Source organism: Homalodisca vitripennis, chromosome 2, assembly GCF_021130785.1.
Source record: "Homalodisca vitripennis isolate AUS2020 chromosome 2, UT_GWSS_2.1, whole genome shotgun sequence".
NCBI classification, from domain to species: Eukaryota; Metazoa; Arthropoda; class Insecta; order Hemiptera; family Cicadellidae; genus Homalodisca; species Homalodisca vitripennis.
In genome coordinates, this window is record NC_060208.1 from 123,740,231 (window position 1) to 123,763,782 (window position 23,552).

The window sequence follows — 23,552 nt, forward strand, 5'->3', positions numbered from 1 at the left end:
TAGTCGGTAAAAAACACCGTTTTTTGGGCCATATTATTTTTTTATAATATATAGTAACAGACATATATAATTTTACTACTTTAATTGATAAAATTGATAAAGTTAAAATAAATTACACAACTGCATTCTACTCAAAACGATTTTTTTTAATATGAGGTAATTGTTTTAGGAAAACACTTTACAATTTCACCACTTACTATTAGACATGCTTTTCTAGCGAAAAAAATGGCTCAATGTCAATTTTTCCATTAAGGGGTTGTTTACACCCCTTAAAAATAATAGGCGGAGTTCAGATCATTTTCACTTTTGAATTTAAGGGTTAAGATGAGCCTAATTATTAAAAAATTTCATGCAAATCGGTTCACAGTAAAAAAAAAATCGGAGGTAAGACAGTATTTTTCGCTTCAATGACTGCACTATAATCAAGAGAGCCCGACTCTAAATAATATCACAGATAAGAGACCTTAGTTTATTTGTGTCAATGGTTATATCAGCGTCAGGCAACATACAAACACTAAAAACTTTACCATTTTCAGCCAAATATTGTTTAGATTTATCTTTTATTTACTAATCTGACGGCTGGTTTCTTTTTATTGGGTAGTGTTTAAAAAATACGATTGTCTTTCCCAGATTAAATCATACTACTTTTAGTTTTATGACAGTGTAATTTCTTTCTTTCTGATAGTAAATTCTGCTATTGACATCCTGAGGATGCGTCGTGCGTGCTTATACGGATTGGCCCCTTGGTCTGAAAGTTCCAGTTATTGGATGTTGCCCCAAGTTGATGTTACCAAATGAAAAGATTCAAATTCTACGTTGGTAGCGTCAAAATGAAACGATTTCTTTTTAATGGATGTGTGCCCGTTGGTAGTGTCAAATAAAAAAGTTTAATGGAACCGTAGATTGTTCTCGCCAAATACTAATGTTCTGTTTTAAATGCAGATAAATTAACATTCAATTCTCCTGATGAATATTACTCACATTGACTAGAGTTCCTGTTTACTTTCAATCACTACTTCTTTCTTCTTTGAAAACGAGTTGAAATAGCAGGAGCACAAAACCACTCACTCCATTTATACGTCGAAAAACACTTCTTTATTTACAATTTAATTTCTTCCACTCCATAAACTTCATACTATTGCATTATAATTTATAAACTTATGTATGGTTCTAGTGAAGTTTATTATCAGTCTTAACTTTTAAACGGTAATTTAGTCGGTTAAAAACACCGTTTTTTGGGCCATATTATTTTTTTAATAATATAGTAACAGACATATATAATTTTACTACTTTAATTGATAAAATTGATTAAAGTTAAAATAAATTACACAACTGCATTCTACTCAAACGATACGTCCTAAGCTTTTCAAAATGCTAACAAAAAAGAAGCCGAGGAAGATAGAGCAGGGCGGAAGAATCTCCCTTCTCCTTAAAATCTCTAACCCACGCCAACATGAGCAAATTCCAATATATCTCATTATATAATACGAATTTCCTTAGTAACCTTTATAATTTAACTATTTTAACTTATAAAGTAAACTGATTTTATTTTATACGTTTTCAATTCTTGTTTATACGTAGCAGATACTTCCAACAGTAACTACGTGGCCATATCACGCGATTCGACTGCATCGCACTCACTTATTTGCCGCGAGTATTTTCCAAAATACTAGTTTGAATTTTGTTTTTCTTTATTGGTGATCTGTCACAGGTCCTCCGACTAGTAAATCAGAAATACAATAAGTTACAGATATAGCGATACATCAAGATTCTCACTACGTACTTTCGATGTATTTTTTTATGGTTGCTTTAACAGTTTCCATTAAATAGTAAAAGTAAAGTAAAAAAGTAAAGAATGTCTTATTTTACCAGGCGAAGTTAGGGCTAAGAAGCCCTCTCTAACACTTAACCTGGTAACTGAAATCAAAAAATGTATTTGTTTGTTGTATACTTTTTGGTTTTTAATAAATTTAAATTTATTTCAGTATTATAACATTATTAAAGCTTAAATGCGATAATAATAGAATGAGTGGGATTTTGAATGCTGCAGAAAAAAGTAGAAATTAATTATTTTAATCTTGCAAAATTCCATGATGTAGCCATTTCTGTCTCTAATTATTGGCTACGCTATCATATTATTAATAGCGGATTTGATTATATTATAGTTATTGTAAATTAGATAATTTATCAAGTAAATACTTACCCACAGTTGTGTTAAAGATAACTTTCTCAGAGTATGCGGCGCCGTGGCTTAGTTGGTTAAAGCGCCTGTCTAGTAAACAGGAGATCGTGAGTTCGAATCTCACCGGTGCCTGAATTTTTTGAGCATTCGTTTAAAACATGTATGTAAAGTAAAATTCTTTACTTGGTAGTGATATGTTGGACGAAGTGTCCTTGTCAACTAAAGTGTTTTTTTTTTTTTTTTCAAGCCAGTACATAATTATACATTTCAAAATAAATAGATAAGACCCTAAAATAACCCCTCCCCAAAATACCCCTTAAAGATGTCATGGGGAGTTCAAAATAATGTTTCGGTTTCTTTGGCCACAAAATAGGGAGGGGGTACAGTTGAAACGGAGTGTCTTTCTTCTATTGTGTTACCGCTAAAATCAGTGGCCCAAGTGATCTGATTCAGCCTATATTTATTACTTCAGAAACACTGTGTTCCATATCTATACTAGGTGTTACGCACGGCTTCGCCCTCATTTTCCCGCAGTATAATAGAGGCATCAAAACGCAACCCCTTTTAAATGGCTCTCGTATTCCCAAAGAATACTGACAAAAATTACGATAATTGAAAGATTTTCCCGTCTTTTGACTTTTACCGATGACTGAACGTCCAAGAAGCCAGTGGACCGAACGTCTGGCCTTATTGTTTTCTGAGATAACCGCATTTCTCTTTGTTCCTTCTGATTTATGTCGGTCAGTGTATGAGATTTCAGTGGCTAAACATACATTCTTCATAAATTTTAGCATTTTTATAGTGTTGCTCTGTTACATGATGAATAGTCAAATAGTTGTGTGAAACAATGTTCAATACATTACTCCCAACTACAAACTTCATAAAATATTTTTTTTCCAAAACAACATTAAAAGTTAATTTGTACTGAAAGTTTAAAATTGATGTTTTTATTTATTCTGAGTACAGTAGTAATTAGTCTGAAATCCTAGTGCTAAAATCGCAATGTATGAGCACACAACCTGGTTTTCTTGAAATAAGAGAGTAATTATTAAAAAAAATAAATCGGTCGTCAACATCGCTAGTTTTGGTAGAGTTCGAAAGAAGAGCGTATCATATAGAACTACAATTATTTTACGAAATCATTTTTGTCTTTGCTTAATAAACTTAACCCAGTGTCCCTAAACTTAACCATATACAGGCTCTGAAAATGGCAACTTTCAGTCTCTTTATGTAGTTGTCTCACGGTGATATAACTATTATTTGTCTGACTTAAGGGTATCAAGCGGAAAAAAATATAAACTGAGAAAAAATTATAGTTGCATGTTATTAAATTTCCCATTTCGACCTCCAGCAACAAAACAAGCGAGTCTGAAGACTTAATCCTTAAGAACATATATTATGCTCTATCTATTTTAATAAACACCAGATTGTATGCTTATACAGTGTAAATTTTCTCACGGTTCTTAAACAATAAAGTTCACTCCAAATTATTAGTGTGTTTACATGTTTATCGAGAGCTGAGCAACGAGAGAAATAAATAGGGATGTTTACAGCAATGACTTATTGTCTTCCATAATTAATACAAGTTCTATACCAATATACTGTATTATAAAAACAGCAGACAAGAACACTGACAAAGAACTGCTCTCTGATCGAGTGCCTCAACAACATATCGTATTTTCATACAACTAGTTCAATCAAATTTAATATTGACAGTTGTAATTTATTTTATAAACATTGAATTAAAATTACAACTTATTAACCAAATTCTTTTTATTTATTGAACAGTTAATTGCAATACTTAGACTAAACAGGCGTCATTGTGTTCTTTGGCTGTACAGATGATTACTATTGTTTTATTCTCAGTCCTAAATCATTTCTGGGTAAAAACAAAACCATCCCAAACAAACAATAAAATGGCCTAACTGCGCGGAACTTATTTTTAGAGTGACTAGTACAGTCAATCACCATGGCAACGGCACGCCCTGCGCCCGCCGCCAGCCTCCCTGCCTTTATACTCTGCACCTTCACTCATCTGTTCTCGACTTGTCGCAGTACATGCCCATAAATGATTCTGTAAATTTTTACATATGAAACATTCAAAATAAATCATAATAAAGTACTATCTAGCTCTATTAAATGGAAAGAAAATATTCAAATTTTCTGTTTTGATTAGGATTTGGAATTTTTTCTCTAAACAGAATAAACTCAGTTGCCTATCAAGTATTTAACATTGCTCTGATTAACGTAATTAGATATTTGAAACAACAAAATTAGATAATTGTGATGAAGTTGGCTAATCCCTGAAAATGGACTATTAGTTTAATAAAATAACTGAAAAAGTAAGTACGAAAATAAAAGATTAATGTTTCTTAAGTATTTCATTTAGTTTAAAAGTGTATTTTGATTTTTGTTTGGAAATGTGTCTTCTTACGAAAATTAACTTTTATTTTTGTAAAAATCGGTTAGTTACTGTAGTAAAACTTCTTAGACTCAAATAAAACCTTTGACGAGTGAAAAATTAGTCGTTTTTTAGAAGAAAAATATTAAGATACTTGAAAACATTTCATTTTACCCAATTATAACCAATTCAAATCAAATTAAAATAAGTTAATTGCTTTACAGTTTACTTACTTTGTTTCATTATTGTTAAAATTAAATACGAAAGTAGTAGATTGAGAGGGATTTTTAACACCAAGGGATAAAGCGGAAACTGATTATATTAATCTTGCAGAATGTAATGATAGCGTCAACAATGTAATTGATAATGTTACCATATTAGTAATAACGGATATGATTCTGTTATATGTAGTTCATAGATTATTTATCAAGTGTCTGCCTATCCACTCTTGTGGTAAATACTATGTAATTGAAGTGAGGCGCCGTGGCTTAGTTGGTTAAAGCGCCTGTCTAGTAAACAGGAGATCGTGAGTTCGAATCTCGCCGGTGCCTGAATTTTTTTAAACTTCAGTAGAAACAAAACATATAACGTAAAGTTATTAGTGGTGATATGTTGGATGATGTGTCCTTGTCAACTAAAGTAATTTTTTTAAAGTCAATATGTAACTATATATTTCAAAATCATTATTTAAGTACCTTTTTAGTACCTCAAAAACTCATGAATTATTACAAATTATTAATCCATGCTAAAAATTAAAAAAATAACAGATAAAAAATATGCTAAAAAAGATATGTTCCAAATAATAAATTGTTAGGATAACAAGTTCCTCAATAGGTGTAATTTCCTGTTCCAAACAAACATAAGACCAAATGTAACTCCTGCATGTAGGAATACTTTGCAGACACTGTAGCTGTGAACTCCATTAATTCTTGTGGTTTTAGGAAGTTAAAAGTCCATGCGGAAATGTATATCTTATTTAACACACGAAGCAGTTAAATTATTAAAATAATAAACAAGTTAAAGGGGAGTGCAACTAACTTTTTAATCACCCTGTATAAATAAATAAATAAACACACACGTGTGTGTGTATATAAAATTAAATGTATACAAAAATCAATATCACATCGTATAGAATGCAATAAATCACAATGATGAAATGAGCATTCAAATTTTCCGTTTCTAGTTCAGGGAGTTTTAGGATGCAATAGATCTCGCTAGATATATTTTGGCACTGCAAGTTTGCATTTTACTCGATGGTAAACACATAACATCATGCTAGTTTAATTAAAGTGAAACATAATCGAAATCAACCTTTTAATATTAAACATACATATTGAGTTAACATTACTTTCTCATCTGTGAATAGCGTAAAAAACATAAGAAGGAAACAAATAAATAATCTTATGGCTGTTAATTCAGTTTTGTTTCTATTTCTTAATTCGTCTAACATTCACATAGTAAAAACAACAAACCGATCTATGTTTTGTAGTTAAACCTTTTGAGGTGTATTTGCAATAATTTTTGTTGTTGTTTACTAGGAGAAGAATGTTTTACCTCAAGAAACCTATACAGGATTTAAACCTTTAGGACCTTCCGGAAAGAAGTTATTCAGGACGATGTGTTAGGGTTAGGGATAGGGGCCGCCCCCTGCCAATATCCCACGGAACAGCGAATTAGGAGGGATAATGGGCCCTATCTCAAACTGCCATCTTGGAAGAAGGGGAGGTTTTGTTCCAGCCTCACCGTTAAATTGGGCAGATAAGGGTTCTCCTACACGTCTAGTCTTGCTAAAACATTTAAGGGATCCCCACCCATTCAAAAAATCATCCTCCACAGTAAAGTTGACTTATCGATCAAGTCATCCCTTTATCCAAATATACCTTGCCGTTAACGATGTGGCGCTTTTGGACGACATCTACCGATTTGCACGGATGTAAATGACATTAACTGCTTTCGCTGTATCTAGTGTCGGTTACTCTCAGATATAAACCATCTAAAAGTAAACTATCTTGTGGAGATGTGATACTCAACTATGTACTACAAAGTACTATGGAATAACTATTCCACCGAGAAGCCTCATGCATGACTAAGCGCAAGCGTGCCTACTTCAAAGTTCGCTCATAATTATACAATATTTCGAAACCAAAACTATATTTACATGCAAATTAGTATGTACAACATTTAAATACACAAATACGTTCGTTCAGAAAGACATCCAACGGATTATTTTGATCTCGCGATATTTGATAAATGGCTCATTAGACTTTTACAAACATAGGTAATTTAATGAAGTATACCTGACTGATGTACAAAAATAAATCAATTTTAAATCAGCGGCGCCGTGGCTTAGTTGGTTAAAGCGCCTGTCTAGTAAACAGGAGATCGTGAGTTCGAATCTCGCCGGTGCCTACATTTTTTGTCGCTTCGGTAACTGTTCAAGTAAAAGCGTGCTGATAGATGTTGTAGATGTGTCATAGTTCACTAAAACATTTGTTTTTATTTTTATTTCCAAGCAATAACTGTTAAATTTTATTTAATGCTTAGGTATTCTGAGTCAAAAGTTTATGTTTATTTACTCGTGCTATATACATATATCAGATATATCAGATAACTATATATATATATATATATATATATACATATATATCAGATAATTTATATTATATATATATATATACATATATATCAGATAACTATATATATATATATATATATATACATATATATCAGATAATTATATATATACATACATATATAAGATAATTATATATATATATATATATATATATATATATATATATATATATCAGATAATTATATATATATATATATATAATTATCTTTCCAATGGACAGATTTTCAGAATGTTTTTACCTTAATTTTAAGCATACCACTGCTCCCACAGATTAAATGAAGATGTTCTCATAATAAATTCGTAGTTATTTGAAAAGTCTACAATAAATAAATTGAAAAAGATTTACAAAGCGTAATTAATTGTTTTTGATATGTCTTTTATGTACACTGAATTCACAGCAGGAGTAGGTTAGATTTTATTAAATTAAACGTTTAACTAAATGCCTGCACTAACATATAATCATTTTCTAACTATGAAAGCGAAATGAACCTGAACGAAATTGTAAGGCCTAACCCAAGATGTTGAAACGTGCACCACCTTATTCAGAGTTGTACAATTTAATAGAATCGTAATATTATTAAATTCTGGTTAATTCATGTTAAAAAACATGATGCAATTCATAGAATAGTACAATTTGGTTAAAAATTTCCCTATTTTTATATTTCATAGTTAAAAATGTATAATGAACTTTCCATAACACATATAAAACAATATATCATTCAACTTTAACTAGCCATTATTTGATTATAAAGGTAATCCCTAATTTTTCCCCACAATTCTTTTACTTGTGTAAAGCCATGTTTAAGGACAAGGTGTCAGTTACGAATAAAAAGGCAATTAGGTTTGAAAAGTTAGAGTTACTAGCAAAATATATACATACGCATAAAGCCATTTAAGACTTTACCAATACATGGAATAATACATACGTACTCTTAGGTAACATGTTTATTGAATTACATTCATTTATTGTAACATAGACAAATTATTTCGATATAACTCCACTTTTGAACGTTATATTTAGTGCAAGATGTTTGGTCAGTTACAGGAATCTTGTTGCCCACCCTACGAGTTATATAACTGTTCATGCTTAAGAACTAAAACTACTAAAACATAACCTTAACATTTCAAATTTATATAACCGTTGTAACAAGTCATTCGCTTCAAGTGGAATTCTATTGTATAAAAGAAAGCCCTATCTGATTTACCTTAAGTGTACCTAAGTTAATCCAACGAGCTGATATTCCGTACATATATTGGCTACTAACAGAAAATGGGAGTAAGGCATTACAAACTCGTTATAGTAATACTAAAACTGAAGAACTAGCTTCTGTAAAATTGTGAACTCTTGAATATGTAGACTTAGGTTTCACGCGTAACATGAGATTGAATTGAAAAATGCCCGCCGGCGCATATTAACTATTCCTGAAATATACATTCGGACAATGTTTATCTCATTCTACCAGGGACAAGTCTGACCATTAGCTTAGTCTGACTACTCTCTTGAAATGACCTTTTATTCAGTAGTGCAATGTCTTTACAGAACTCTATGTTATATGTTATTACCATGAAAAAACTAGTCCTAATACAAGCTAAATGTAAAAAACGTCCATTTGTATGTAATAGTCGGACTGTGAATAGTTTAATGTAATCCTAATCGTATTATAATTCTGAGGTTGAACATTCCCTTTTGGAAACTTTAAACAGCACATAATAGCTGAATCTACTATTTGTCTTTGTCGTTTAGCAGAAGGTACAATGTGTGACAAAACACAATATGCCACACACACACACACACACACACACACACACACACACACACACACACACACACACACACACACACACACACACACACACACACACACACACACACACACACACACACACACACACACACACACACACACACACACACACACACACACACACACACACACACACACACACACACACACACCACACACACACACACACACACACACACACACACACACACACACACACACACACACACACACACACACACACACACACACACACACACGCACACACGCACACACACACGCACGCACGCACGCACGCACGCACGCACACACGCACACACACACACACACACACACACAGTGTGTTTTGTTTTAGTGTGTATGTAGTTTAGACTTGTGTTTCTTGTTTTAACTAAAAGGTGTCCCATAACGTGAAATATATTTTAGGATTAATATCTGCATACTAAAAAATAATAGTTTGAATTATAATTGACAATAGAACGAAATAGGCCTAAAACTATTTTAAAATAACCATTATTAGAAAAAGTAGTTTAATATATACAGCCTATACTATTACACATTTATTGCATGACAAGATTGTCCAATGGAATTAATTGTTGGAAACATTTGAAATATATTTTAAAACTAATGTAATTCCAATTCTATTTTAAGAATTTAAAAAAAGTTAGTAAATTTGTCAATACTTGACAGGTCTTGTCAATACTGTAGGAAAATATTAAATTTCGATGAAAACATGGTACTCAAAGTTGATAGCTTTTACCATACATAACTACCAGCTTATCACACTTAAATGTACCCAAAATTTATGTACCAAATATACCTAAAACGCATAACTACATATAATTGTGGAACGTTAATCAGTTATACAAATAAATAAATTGTGCTGTATAACAAATGGTGACATATGGAAAAACATAATTTTTGATCATTGATTTTTTAAAATTTTAATGACCTAATTAATTTTTGAAAAACTTGTCACAATTACGGAAAATTCTGTATAGTATCCTCTCGCAGTAGAAGCTATGTTCAGATAAAGTTCCAATTTTAAGCAGTGACATGGAATGGAAACATATCTTTTAATTGCCGTCATTAATCTCAAGGAGGCCATTTTCTCTTTTGATATTTCTCAATGACTCTAGTAGACAACGATGTTTGACTGCTGGCATAAAGGAACAGAAAGTCAAATAGTAAGAATAAAAGTGTGAAATAGTAAGAATATGATAAATCCTTAATACTATTTAAAAATATTACTGTATTGGAGCCGTTGTCAAATTATAATGTGTTTCGCTGATATTACCTTGTGATCCATAAATTACCACTGCTGTCGTCTAAATTTACTTTGAAAAATATCGGTTACCAAGGATAAGCTTCCAATGACATTCTATGTTAAGATGTCTAGACATTTAAAATTTTAATGTCTAAATCGTTGACTCTGAACACTAAATAAACTTAGATGTAGTAAAAGTGAATACGAGGAGAACGTGATTAATTCGATATTGTGATAGTGATTTCATAATAAAACATACCCTGGTTTGTATTCTAAGCTGTATTCAGAGCTAAAATCCCGACGTCTGAATTGAGTTGCATTTGTATGAATACATTATTTATGCACGGAGAGAGAAGTGGCAAGCCGGGATTTGCATCACAACGAAGACACAAGCTTGACAGTTTTGGCACACAATTCGTTAACTCGGTGTTTCTCTGATCCCGAGTATGTGATTCATATTGTTTCATACTTCGAAATATAAATCTGCGTTACCTCGAATCCTGTATCTTTGAGTATTGTTATAATCCTCTAAAAATATTTTAGTAGGACTTTTAGTGTTCACTGGACGTGCTTACATCATGTCGTTCCATGTTTACATGTGTGAGCGCCAATCCGATGCGACATGGGTTTGACAGGGTCAATATTCTCTAATGTGCCAGAACGTGAGGCGGGGCAGTCGTTAAGTTACAATCGTGTAAGTTTAGAGAGTGGGGTTTAAACATCCATCCCATTATTTTCATTTCTCAAATATCAGTGTCAAACTAGTTGGCAATGAAGCTAATATTTAATGTTGACTTAGTTTACAGTTTTGGCAGCCCACTTGGATTTCACATTATTTTCTAACTGGATTAACTATTATTTCGAATTCTAAACATAGAGTTTTGATATCCTACTTTGATAAAATTAGTTTCATTTACAATTTTCACGAAGATTTCAATTATACAGGATAATTAAAACCCTACATTTCTTTATTGTTATAGTAAAGAATTAATTCCGACTGTCTCAACACATGTTGACACATTGTCTGAAAACTGAAATATTAATATTGGAATTTTTAAATATAGAATTCCAATTACATTCGTCCAGAAAATGTGTCTAGGCTTATCAATAATGGAGTTGTAATATTTTATAGTCTGAACCGCCGCCGTATTGTTCCGAAATGGCGTACCGAGCTGGCTAACGTTAGTTACAGTCGACTTTTATAGCATCTGTCTAAACAATACCACGACAACTACTGTTACATGCTTTAAAGTAATTTTTCAATAAAATGTAATAAAAATAAACCATTTCGTCTGTCGAATTCGAATTTGATGGAAGTTAGCAGTTATACAACTAAAGTATATGAGAACAATCAGTTATCTTTGTCTCATATACATAATGGATGGTACTGTCTGGTTGTAATTAAAAATTAAATTTGTAAAGTACTGTATTAGTAAGTTGAACTGTCATCATAGCTGTTAACGGGTTTTTTTAATAATAATTGAACAAGAAATTTGATACCTCTCATAGAGCCAATTCCAGGACCTTAATAATTACTAAACCACATCATTAACTGACTTTAGATCCTCAATTCCATCCTGAAGCAACCGAATAGGGCATACATTCAATATGTAGTTCTTGGCTTGAAAGGCTGCTTTGCAATCACTAGACTGGTTCTCTGCTTAGCCCAATAATTACAACGCCAGCATCCACTCTTTGTGCAATAAACCCAGACTATTTACTGCAATCCTTATCAGATGTTTTTTCTGCTCATTGGGAATGTTGCAGGATCCCGCCTTTTTGTTATCAGAAAAAAAAATTTTTATCCATCGCGTTTTAAGTGTTTAAATATGTAAACTTATATTGTTAACAATAATAAGCACTGAATCGATTCATAATATATATATATATATATATATATATATATATATATATATAAATATATTTATATATAATTCATATCCCTAGTAAGAAAAATATATTTGAGAATGATATCCGAAATGGTGTTCATAATGTAAAAAAATTCAATTTATTTCTATATATATATATATATTTATATTTTTTACATTAAAAAGAAAAGCTGGCAATGGTAGCTCCAATATGACACTGGAAAATATCACCTAAAAAAAAAAATATTTTCTATCCAATATTGAGCGATTTTTAGACAGTATTTGAAGGAATGAGGAGATAAATGTTAGAGAGAGGGTTTGTGTTTGAAACTCAACCTATATGAAACGCTCGCTGACCTGTATTTGCTTTTAATTACTTACCATGCAAAAGTTTCTTATCAGCTGATAGAATAATATACATTGTAAAGTGACGTACCTTACATGAATGTCTCTCTGACTAGGTTTACGAACTATTAGAATGTGGGTTAAAATGCCAGTCTGGGTTCAAACTTTAGTCTAGTGTATAAGAACTACTGGTCGTAGGTGAAGCTGGTAAGATGGACCCTATCTTAATCAACTATGGTTAGTTTGACAGTATATGTATTCTTTCTTGCTGACATGTATTATGACTAAAACCATAAAAACATAATCATCGAAATCCATCTGTAAACATTAAAGTTTCACTAATCTTTTAGTTATGCATTGCAAGTTATAGTTATAAAGTTAAAGTTATAAAAAAATATTGAATATATTTTTTATAGTATATCAATTAAAAAAAAATATATAAAATACTTGAATATAGATTCAATAACATTTAGAAAAGAATATTGTATTTTTAACTATAAGTTATAAACTGAATAGATAGCCATATGAACTTTGTAAACGTAAACAGTAATTTTATCAATATTGTTTTGGGGGATCATTACGCCCTTATATTATCGTAGTGAAGCAAAAGAATGACGAAATGAATGTAGCAAAATAATATTATAATTCTTTCCGATTTAACTTTAGATAAATTGTGAGGTAGGAATGGTGTTGGTTTGACTGCTACATGTCTATGATATTGGATTTTTGAGTGTATTATAATTATATAACGATATCCCAATATGCAATACACAATACCTTAAAGAAAATAAAGTTTTACTAACTCGACACTTGACGTGACACTTCACTTTAAGAACAAAATAAGTGGTTTCTTTAGAGCAAATACCTTCTCAAATCCGTATTGCCTTGAGAGATGCAAGCTTGAAAATATTAATACCTGACAAGAAGTTGTAAGCTGTAACAGACACCACAACCTTTCTCAAACATTGCCGTAATTTAAAATACTTAAAACCTTTTACAAAACATGCACCGTCCAACTTTAACTATATTTTATTTGTTCCAATTTGAGCAGACTTAATAAAAGAACTTAATAAAGTTTACACAACAAAATTGTGTAAGCGATACTTTGCAAATATCCATTCATATTGGATCGTGCGTTTATCCATTTATAAATGAAATAAGGATTATTGCAGAGGATTATTAGTTGTTTATAAGCCTACATGATTTTATACTTGATATTTCGGCTAAATTATGCCAAGTTATACTTATTTATTTTGTATTGGTTCTTTAATGTGAGACTATTGCACATTAAATTAACCAAAACTGTCCTTAAACATATGATTACATCAACTTAATAGTTTCCTTATATTACTTTTATTATTTTTCCTGAAAATAAATGTAAATGTAAATGTTAAATTTTAGTTAGGGATAGTTATAAAATTTCTTCAGAAGGGATAAGATCCGTTATTTATTAATATAAATTAAAGTAGTAACACTGATTTTGATTTTAAAATAGAGTACAATAATGTATTTTTATACTAGCTTTTACACACTGCTTTGCACGCAATTTTCATTATCATACTCGTAGTATTTATACTACTTATTAAAATCACTTTGAAACAGAAACTGGATCAGAGTTTATTCTGACGTTTTTATCATGCTATAAGAGCATTTCTGATTCCAATCAATTATATTTATGACGCCCCATCCGAGTCTTTCTCTTTTTCCATGATCGAGAAAAAACAAATACAGAGGTCAAAAAACCTACATTGGTCAAAGAGGGTTTTTCTCGCCCTTTTCATATACTTCCAATCTAAGATATTTCCAGTCCCATAATAGGGTTTGATTTGTTGTTCTTACTTAAAAAAATATATACTTCGTACGCAATTTTAAATATCAAAGTCATTATACTACTACTTAAAAGCACTTTGACAAAATAACTCAACTGAACGTGTCTCAAATACTAACTACCCAATACCAGTACCCAATAAGAGATGACATGCTAAACCCAGCTATTGGTATTCCAAGGCCTTCCAAATGGGTTTCTGTCAGACAAAACAAAGCCTAATAAATGCTATGTTAATCATGGTTGTTGATTCTTGTAATAACTTTCTTTATGGTTTCATGTGTCATTAGTTCTCAAAATGACTAGTGAGTGAATGTTTTATCTGCATTACAATAACTTTAAATTTAACTTAAACTGTGGGGGTTTTATAAAAAATACAAACTACAATTGGCCACCAAATTTGAAAGAGTAAGATTAGAGTCCACTAGTTTATGCCATTTGTCTTCTTATTATAATTCCTTTAAAATTAGGATATTTGCAAGGTTTAATATTTAAAAAGTTTGACTTATCTCCAAAATACCCCATTTGTGGGAGGGGGGGGGTCAAAATTGTCGTACATTAAAACTCCTCAGTTGGTCATAAAAACATCCTCCAAAGTAAAACACTCCATCTCTATTCATAAGAAAGTTAATATAGTGTGGGACTTTTAAGAAACCCGATATAATGTGATGAAGTCCTAGGAAGATGTCCAAACATTCGTAGGCACATGTCAGATACGTATTGTATCAGTTTAACCCTGACTTTTTTTATCATACTGTAATAGCAATTCTGGTTCTAATCATTTATATTTCCGACGCCACTGCCGAGTAGGCTATGTCTCTTTTGCCATGATCAAGAAAATAAAAATACAGAAGTCTCGAAATTTTACATTGGTCAAAAAGGGGTATTTTTCGCCCTTGTTATATATTTCCGATCTAAGATATTTACAATCCTATGATAGAGTTTGATTTTTTTGTTCCGTCTAAGAAAAAATATATACTTACCTAGAACTGACAATCCTGTTTCGATCAAAAGGAATCTACTTTCGATCATTTTCATTCAATTAATGTGTAAAAATTACGTTTGCCTTATTAACCTGATCAGAAAATTGTATACATATTTTATAATTTATATTTTATACATTATAGCTACATAGCTATCGCAAACCAAATTCGCTCAAAAAGTGTCTACTTGCATCTCTTGTAATCTACTTTCGGTCTAAGATACTTCCAGCGTCATAGTTGACTTTGCCTTGTTGTCCCGATGAAGAAAATGTACGTACAGAACAAACGTAGGACTAAGAAGCAAATTACGGTCTATGGGGAAATCCCATCTACTTTCTATTTACTTCCGGTATAGGAGGCAAATCCTAAATCCTAAATACACATGCGGCATTTCAAAATAATCGTTCATAAGGTTTTGTGATAGGAGTCTTGTTATTTTTTCCGATTGTAGTCTGAGAAAGAATAGATCGAATCATGTTAGTGTTAATTTCTAAGTTTTTCCTTAAGGCATTGGTAAATGTCATGTTACCGTGTCAATGTACCGTGTTAAGGAATCTAAAAAATTTGCAGTATATAAACCAATTCACAGGTTTGTTCATAAGGTTCGTTTTAGAACAGCGTCAAACATATATTGTAAATGTATTTGGTGTATTAGGTGTTTTAAATTCGTTCTGGCTTGGATCTCTGAAGCATCTAGGAGCTCCCAGCCTTTATTTTAAAATTCTACATTATATTTATGGTTGGTGAGTGAAATGGTCTTGTTTTACTTTAGTAACACCAGGAATTAAAACTTACCATATGAAGGTTATTTATATGAAGGTTAGTCTGTTAGTTTTTTAAATTCCAAAATCTTACACTGCAGCATTATTTCGTTAATGTAGTAAAGTTCACACTACCTGTAACATTGTTGGCTAAGCGTTAGCGAAGTCACATCACTAGATGGTTTGAAATCATTTCTATTTGTCTGTCTGTCTATCTACACGATACCTACAGAACAATGTGATATATAGACTTTGGAATTTTGTATTAAGCTTTATTTCTGTATTGGAAACATCGAGTTCGATGATGATGCATGTCACTTCATGAGGTTTGGGTGAGTGTCATTGCAACCTTTCACTCGATAATCAGGCAAATTTCTTCTTTTGTCTGCTGGTGGCAGGGATTAGATTCAAAAGAAGGTATAAAGGGCTCTTGATTCCCAATGTTTCAATCTAAGATAATTATTACCTATTCCACTAGTATGGCCGGCTTACCCATTTATCTTCAACGAGATTCAATAGTTTCTGCCCAATGCTGACGTCGAATTCATACCTGACTGTGAAGCTTCAGTTCTGCAGGTTATTCTCATAACCTCAATTCCCTCACAATCTAAAATACTCGCAGTCTTCTTTGGATTATTACAGTATACACCATGGATCTTCAGTAGTAAGACCTAAGTTGTGCAAGTGTTTTCTCAATTAAATGAATCTATTAATGATGGAAATTACCTATATTAAAAGGCCTATGTTTATTTCTGCTGAGGGTATGGAAACATTTACTTTCTGTGTGTGGATTTGTCTGTCTATCTGCAAAAAAAAACTGAAGAACGAAATACGTTCATAAACGTACTTGAAAAAAAAAAAAAAAAAACAAATCTAACAAACAGCATATAAATATTAAAGTTTTAGATTCTAATAAAACAATAGACTATTAAATTTTAAAAACCTGGATAAAAAGTCTGGATAAAAATTTTAAGAAAATAAAAATCCTCATTTTAGAACAAGCATTTATAATTGTACGGGACATGGTAGATGAAATTTAGGCAACTTGTTCCTTTATTACTGATAAACCATAACATGTAAAAGTCATTTAAAACATAGAGAAAAAAGGATTATAACTCACAACATGACGATAAACGTAGCGAAGTAAACTAGGAAATTGTCTGACGAGGTGCAGAGCGACTTAGCAACACTGGAGATGTCTGAATTATTTCTTTCCACCCCCTGGCACCGGAGCGATCATGCCGGTAGTTTTATATCTAAAGGTTAGTCTTACTCCTGACCTGTATGTATTATGTACAACATTCTACGCTAAGTTTTACGTTTTTTACTATACTCAAAAATGTTTTATTATAGGAATTTCTAATTCACTGATCGTAGTAGATCTTGCACTGTACGTAAGGTAATCTTGAACCTAGTAATCATTATATTCAATAGGTTTATTGAAATTAGGACTAATTCATATCAATTTTATGATAAGAGTAATATTCATAGATAAGACTGCAATTGTTCGGTAAATTTTCAAAATGGTTTACATAATAATGCGATTAAATTTTGTAATTAACAAATCTGACGATGTTGAAAATCCTATAGATTTGGTTTTCTAACTACGAATTGCAAACTTCATTAAAAACATATCAGGCAAATATTGCAAAACAGATTCACCAGTTATTGGTTATTGAGGGATATAAAAACCTAATTATAACTAATTTAAGTATATTATATAAGTAAAGAAAATTACTTATTACCAGGGCGTGATAGCTTGGCATAAAATGATGGTAGAAATTATTTTTGAAAACGAAAGTTATAAGAGTAGTACTATATCTACTATAGTAAGGTCATCGGGGACAATGCTAGGCAAAAATATTCAGTAAGGTAGTAGTAAAAGATCTAAGACCACCTTAACTCAGCTTTCAACAAATAAAAGCGTAACCTTGAACATTTGACCTAAAATCCAATAGTATTATCAGGAGTTATACAATAATTCGATCGATAATTTAACACTGAAGCAATGTAAAGCTGCTTATAATTTTAAAGATATTTTAATTTTAAGATATAAACGAATATTACAATATATATATATATATATATATATATATATATATATATATATATATGTGTGTGTGTGTGTGTGTGTGTGTGTGTGTGTGTGTGTGTGTGTGTGTGTGTGTGTGTATGAAACTAACTAAAGAGAAAGACTGGGACAAATATGTCAATATTTAATTATACCAATATTTTTGTGGTTTTGCGAGTCTAAGAAAAGGGACTGGAGATATTTTATCGCTTGCATTATCCACTTTATTAAAATGTATTTTAAACTTATTGTTAACGTCCTTTAAGTTTAATGTTTTACAAATAGTTGAGACTTTCCAACTATTTGTAAAGTTCCAACAATTGATTAACACTGGAGATTTTCCAATGGCTCATTAGAAGGTGGCTCCTAGAACAAATAAATAAGTACGTTTTTTATTGCCTTTAGGAAAGATGTAACGCCACTGATACTATAAGGAAGCCATAATAGGAAGGAATCGTGATTTTTAACTGGTCTTCTGTAAATTAATTATCTTACTTTCCCGGTATCTTTCTTAATATTTGAACTGAATAGAAGCCCAATTTATATTACATTTGCTTTGAAAATTGCTGATTGCAATATATTCTTTTGTTACGCTAAATGTAATATTAATAAGAATACAGATTTTGAGTTATAAATCTGTTATAGTTGGAGACGTCCATGTTCAATTCCTAAGTCCAAACTGTATAAAAGACAGACACTCATGAACTTTTTTATGTATAGAGGTTAAGGCCTTTAATTAAGAACCCAACCTGTATAACTAATCATATTAATTTAATATATACAGATAATGTGGTTACAGAAATTCCAAATGATTACTGCGATGATATTGGATTGCTGCACTCTTATATTCTAAAATTCAGCTTTCTGACCACGATACAGAGCTGCTCAAATTCAGATTGAATAACTTCGAATTTCGAAATAGGTCTAAAATTGCTTCTATAACTACTTTTTCTGATGTAAATGTTATCAATTTTCATTTTATGTAAGCCCAAAAGTCATGGGCCCAGGTGTTAAATTAGAATTTGTACTAATTTTAGAACGCGAGAAATCGCACTCGGAAATTACTCAGTGGTTTTTCCCCTAAAAAATGCTTTTTACTGTTTTAAGATTAATTTATCGCAAGATTTTATATCAAATAATGTATTAATATAGTACTTTTACAAGTAATATTCATTACATTGTTTGACATATGTCTCATTCACTAAACACATTTAAAGGTTTAATAATTTATATTTAAAATTTCATACAAAACAAACTATTAAAAAACATTGTTAAAAAATATACTCACAAGTGTGCTTTTTAATTAGTTCATCCTAAAAGTAAAGAAAAATTTTTTTACTTTTGGCAAATACAAAATTTTTACATTTTTAGAATGATCTGACTTTATGGAATAACTTTATTACTATTTAAAATGCAATTTAAAATAATTGTAACCAAATGTGGAATTTAACACACAGTGAACAGAAGACATTATAACAATAAAGCCTTCAGGTAGTTTTTAACTTTAAAAAAGTTAGTGACTATAGCTTACTTCCATTAATTTCTTCATTGCCCGAAACACAGTTGACGCAACGGGTAGGACCAGAATGTTCTTGGCAAATGAAAAATCTGAATTATTGACATTTGGTCTTGGACAGGCGATTTTTCCTTCAGTCGCAACAGTAGCAACGTCCAGAAATAATGTCTTCAGGAGGCACATGCTGCGGCCGAGGAAGCTCCAACACCAACAGCTGAAGCCTTCTTCTTTTCACCCAATGCTGGAGTACTTTTTAACGTTCAACCTCGAGGGCATATGTTGCTAGCACTATTCTTTGGCAAATGTCCTTAAATAATGTCTATGAATCATGCGTGGATCCTTTAGATTTTCTTTCAAAACTATGAACGTGCTCAATCGAGCAATATCCAGCATTGTGTACAAAACTCTAAAACCTCAGTGGTTAGTTGTTCTGGCAATGCAGTACGTTTTCTTTATACTTGTTAACTCTACCTTTACTTATATTGTAAAAAAATAATGATTTTTGGTTTGCCGTATAGTCTTGAATGTTTGTACATGTCAACTGAATCATCGTAGTGAATTGATAACAATAAGAATCACATTCTTGCTTTTATGTGGTTTGGTAATTACCAATAGACCTTTGAAATCCAAAACTGAAGCTTCCATCCTTTCTTTCCCTTTTTATACGAACGTTGGTGGAATCTCCCTCTTTTTTTAGTGTGCCAACTAAGGTAAGCCGATGATCTGTCAGAAGCTCTTTTACACAAGGGAACAGAGGAAAACAAATTGTTGAACTGTGGCATTTCGCTCACTCCCAGTAATCGGCTCAATCAAACGTGTAACAACGCTTTAGCTGAATGGTCAATTTTAAACAGACCTTCAGATTGCCTACTAGGATAATCGTTTTCCATTTTTGCTGTATAAAATGTCCGGGCACATCCAAAAGAAAAAAAAAATCTTAATTCCATGTTTGGCTGATTTATTTTTTCATATAAACCCGACACTTGCCGTTGCCCCACAAAGGATTGTGTTAATAGTAAAAAAAATCACTGATGCCATAATCACGTATAGAAGCCACATTATACACAAGTTTTCTCTCTTGCATTATTGTTATGTCGTTAACCCTCATAGCTCTGAAGAATAACTGCAACCTACTTCTTGCACTGACAAGAGGAAAACATTTAATTTCCGTACCGTCAGTTGCACAAACATCTAGAACATTTTTTTATGTAACAATTTCATCACTAATGATAACCCAAACCCCCTCTCAGGTCAGATGTTGTTGTCTTCCAATCTCTTTATCTCGAAAAATGTTGTGTATATTTTTCAATTAAAATATCGCTATTGTCGAAGATCTCTGCAATTATTTCGTTAGTAAAAAAAAAGATTCCATACATCTGATGAAACACTGAATTCTTCAGCTGTTATATAAATTGCCCTACACGCATTCTCAAAATTTTTCCTTTCTCTCGTTCTATTTTGCATCTTTGGTTTGCCAACCCCAAGTGTTTTCTGTATTTACTTATGCATAAACGATTAACATCGGTTTGTCTCACCATTTTTGCCATGTTATCTGACAATAAAAGTAATACTTTTGAGCTCTTTATATTCAGGTAATTAAATATATGATTTTTTTCATAATTTTCATCACCTGATTGTCCATTTTCTCCCCTCCTTTTATTTTGGCCACAATCTTCATCTGCATTCTCCCGCATATCTTCTTCGTCAAAAAAAAAAGTGTTTCCTAATTGTCTCAGCGATCTTTGGATCGCCGCAAACTCTTCTCTAACATCACTGGCTAATAGCCTTGTTATACGATCATCGCAAAATGTTCATTTTACCAATAAACCACTGAATGACCTTTTAAAAAAGCAAAGAAAATTATGCAAACTTGCACAATTATAATTTAAACTACACGGGCACTCGAATATGGAAGAAAACTCTGGGTTTAACGCCACGTAAAAAACTCTCACACAAAACCTACCTCCAGGGCGTCGCAATAGTACTGCCAGGCTTAACACAAAGTGGGTGTAACGGAATAGGGTTGGAGAAATATTATTCTAGGAAAGACGCTCTCGTGAAGTGACTCGAAATCTGCACAGCCGACCACAGGCCTTCTTTAAGAAATAATGAATAAACTTAGACCCGGAGTTAACTTTTAATGTGAGTTTCTGGAATATTAAAGCTAACTCGATTTAAGATAAATGTGACACATTTTAAACGTTGAAATACCACTTCAATGATTTACCTTTGTAAAAAGAAAAATAGCTTAAGAAAAAAAATGTAAACAAAGACTGGTTTTTTTAAACATTATAAAACGAAAACTAAATTAAACCACCAAAAATCGCTGCCAAAAAGATCGGTGTCGTCTAAAATCTCAACAACAAAATGTATAGAAGGTATTAATAAAGATAAACTAAGTTTCTATAACTACAAAATTCAGATAACATTTCTAAAACCATATGGAACATATTTAATGAGAACGTTACAGTAAAGAAAAAGTTAAATTATATTTCTGGATTTAAAATTAATATGCTGTGTCCTGAGCCCCCTCCCTGCCCGGGCCTTTAGTCTTCGGATGCTCCTCATCGCATAGTTTTAAAACGTAAAATCCTTGCGATATGGGGTAAAGTTTTGGGAATCTAAAACAGCAAGAATTTTATTAGAATTTTTAGAATGCGGAAATAGTTCCTTAGAGCTGTTAAAGAGCTTATCACCCGAGATTCCCAATTTAAAATCACTCAACATTCTGACCCTTGTAGGGCACTCATAGGGCTGCATTTTGGTCAGAATGAAACCTAGCCTCTTCAATATCCGTGGGTCTTCTCACTCGTACGATACAAGAGGCAGGACCATGCTTGCAGTTCACAGGCATGGAAAAGGCCTTTATCAACTATGCGTGAACATTTATAAATGACCTGCCTACTGGCTACAAAAACAAATATTCAGGAAACCTTTAAACGTATATTTAAAACGTTTTTCCTATAAAGAATGTCATCACAAATAAGAATTCTTCCCATAGCAACGTAACAATGTTAATGATATTAATGGGTTGAATTCTTTATCCTGTTGTCTAGTTTACCAATCATTGCTTTACTTCAACTATTTTAATCATGACGTGTTCATAACTTATAAAAATAGTTTTGAAAGAATAAACGATTTAATACTCTGACTATTTGATTGGATATTTTTATAGAACTCGAGGCGACGAACGTGGGTGTCATTGTCTGCTGGGGAAGAATAGTTAAGTTTCATAAATATTTTTACTGAGAAAGCAGCTAAATACGAGTGATTGAGCGGTACATTATCTGTATAATAAAAGGCCAACTACGCTATAATTTTCGTGATCAAATGTGATATCACTTGGGGGCATTTAATAATACATAGCTTTGCACAATCTACCGAAGTTAAAACCTCATTATTAGTTAAATTTATGTTCTATTAATTAATTAAATATTTTAAAAATTATCAATTTAGTTGCGAGTTAAACGGTCAAATTTAGTTCTCTATTATTTAGTTTGTATGAGGGCATTAATACATCAGAATCAAATTCCTTTCAGTCATGTGTTTATTAAAAACTAAATGTATATAAAAAGTCAACCTTATGGATACAACTAGGTTGATCAGGTTGTATCCATCAACTGATTCGCAAGGCGAAAACAGCGAGTAAAATAGTAACGAGAAGCGGGCAGTGGTGTCTTCTATTTTTTGTCACATACATCTGTAGAAAGGCGACCGTAAAAGTAAGAGTTTATCCCCTCAAGAGAAATTTTATAACTGATACTATTGTACACCTTCAATTTAGACGTAGAATCATGTTAGATGTTTTTTTCGATGTTTTTTACGCATCCAAACGTGTTTTAAGTATTCAAATGATGAAATGTAGCATACGTTTTAGCATTCTATCTGAAAAATTCAAAGTAATATAAAAACAA

General features: G+C 31.7%; 3 non-coding genes across 3 annotated transcripts; all 3 read left to right on the plus strand.

Annotated features, from left to right (window-relative positions):
• Positions 1 to 2,240: 2,240 nt before the first annotated feature.
• Trnat-agu lies at positions 2,241 to 2,314 on the plus strand. Its single transcript has one exon. It is a non-coding gene; the product is annotated as a tRNA-Thr (tRNA).
• Positions 2,315 to 5,060: 2,746 nt separating this feature from the next.
• Positions 5,061 to 5,134, plus strand: Trnat-agu. Its single transcript has one exon. It is a non-coding gene; the product is annotated as a tRNA-Thr (tRNA).
• A 1,784-nt stretch (positions 5,135 to 6,918) lies between these two features.
• On the plus strand, positions 6,919 to 6,992 carry Trnat-agu. The gene has a single exon. It is a non-coding gene; the product is annotated as a tRNA-Thr (tRNA).
• Positions 6,993 to 23,552: the final 16,560 nt, after the last annotated feature.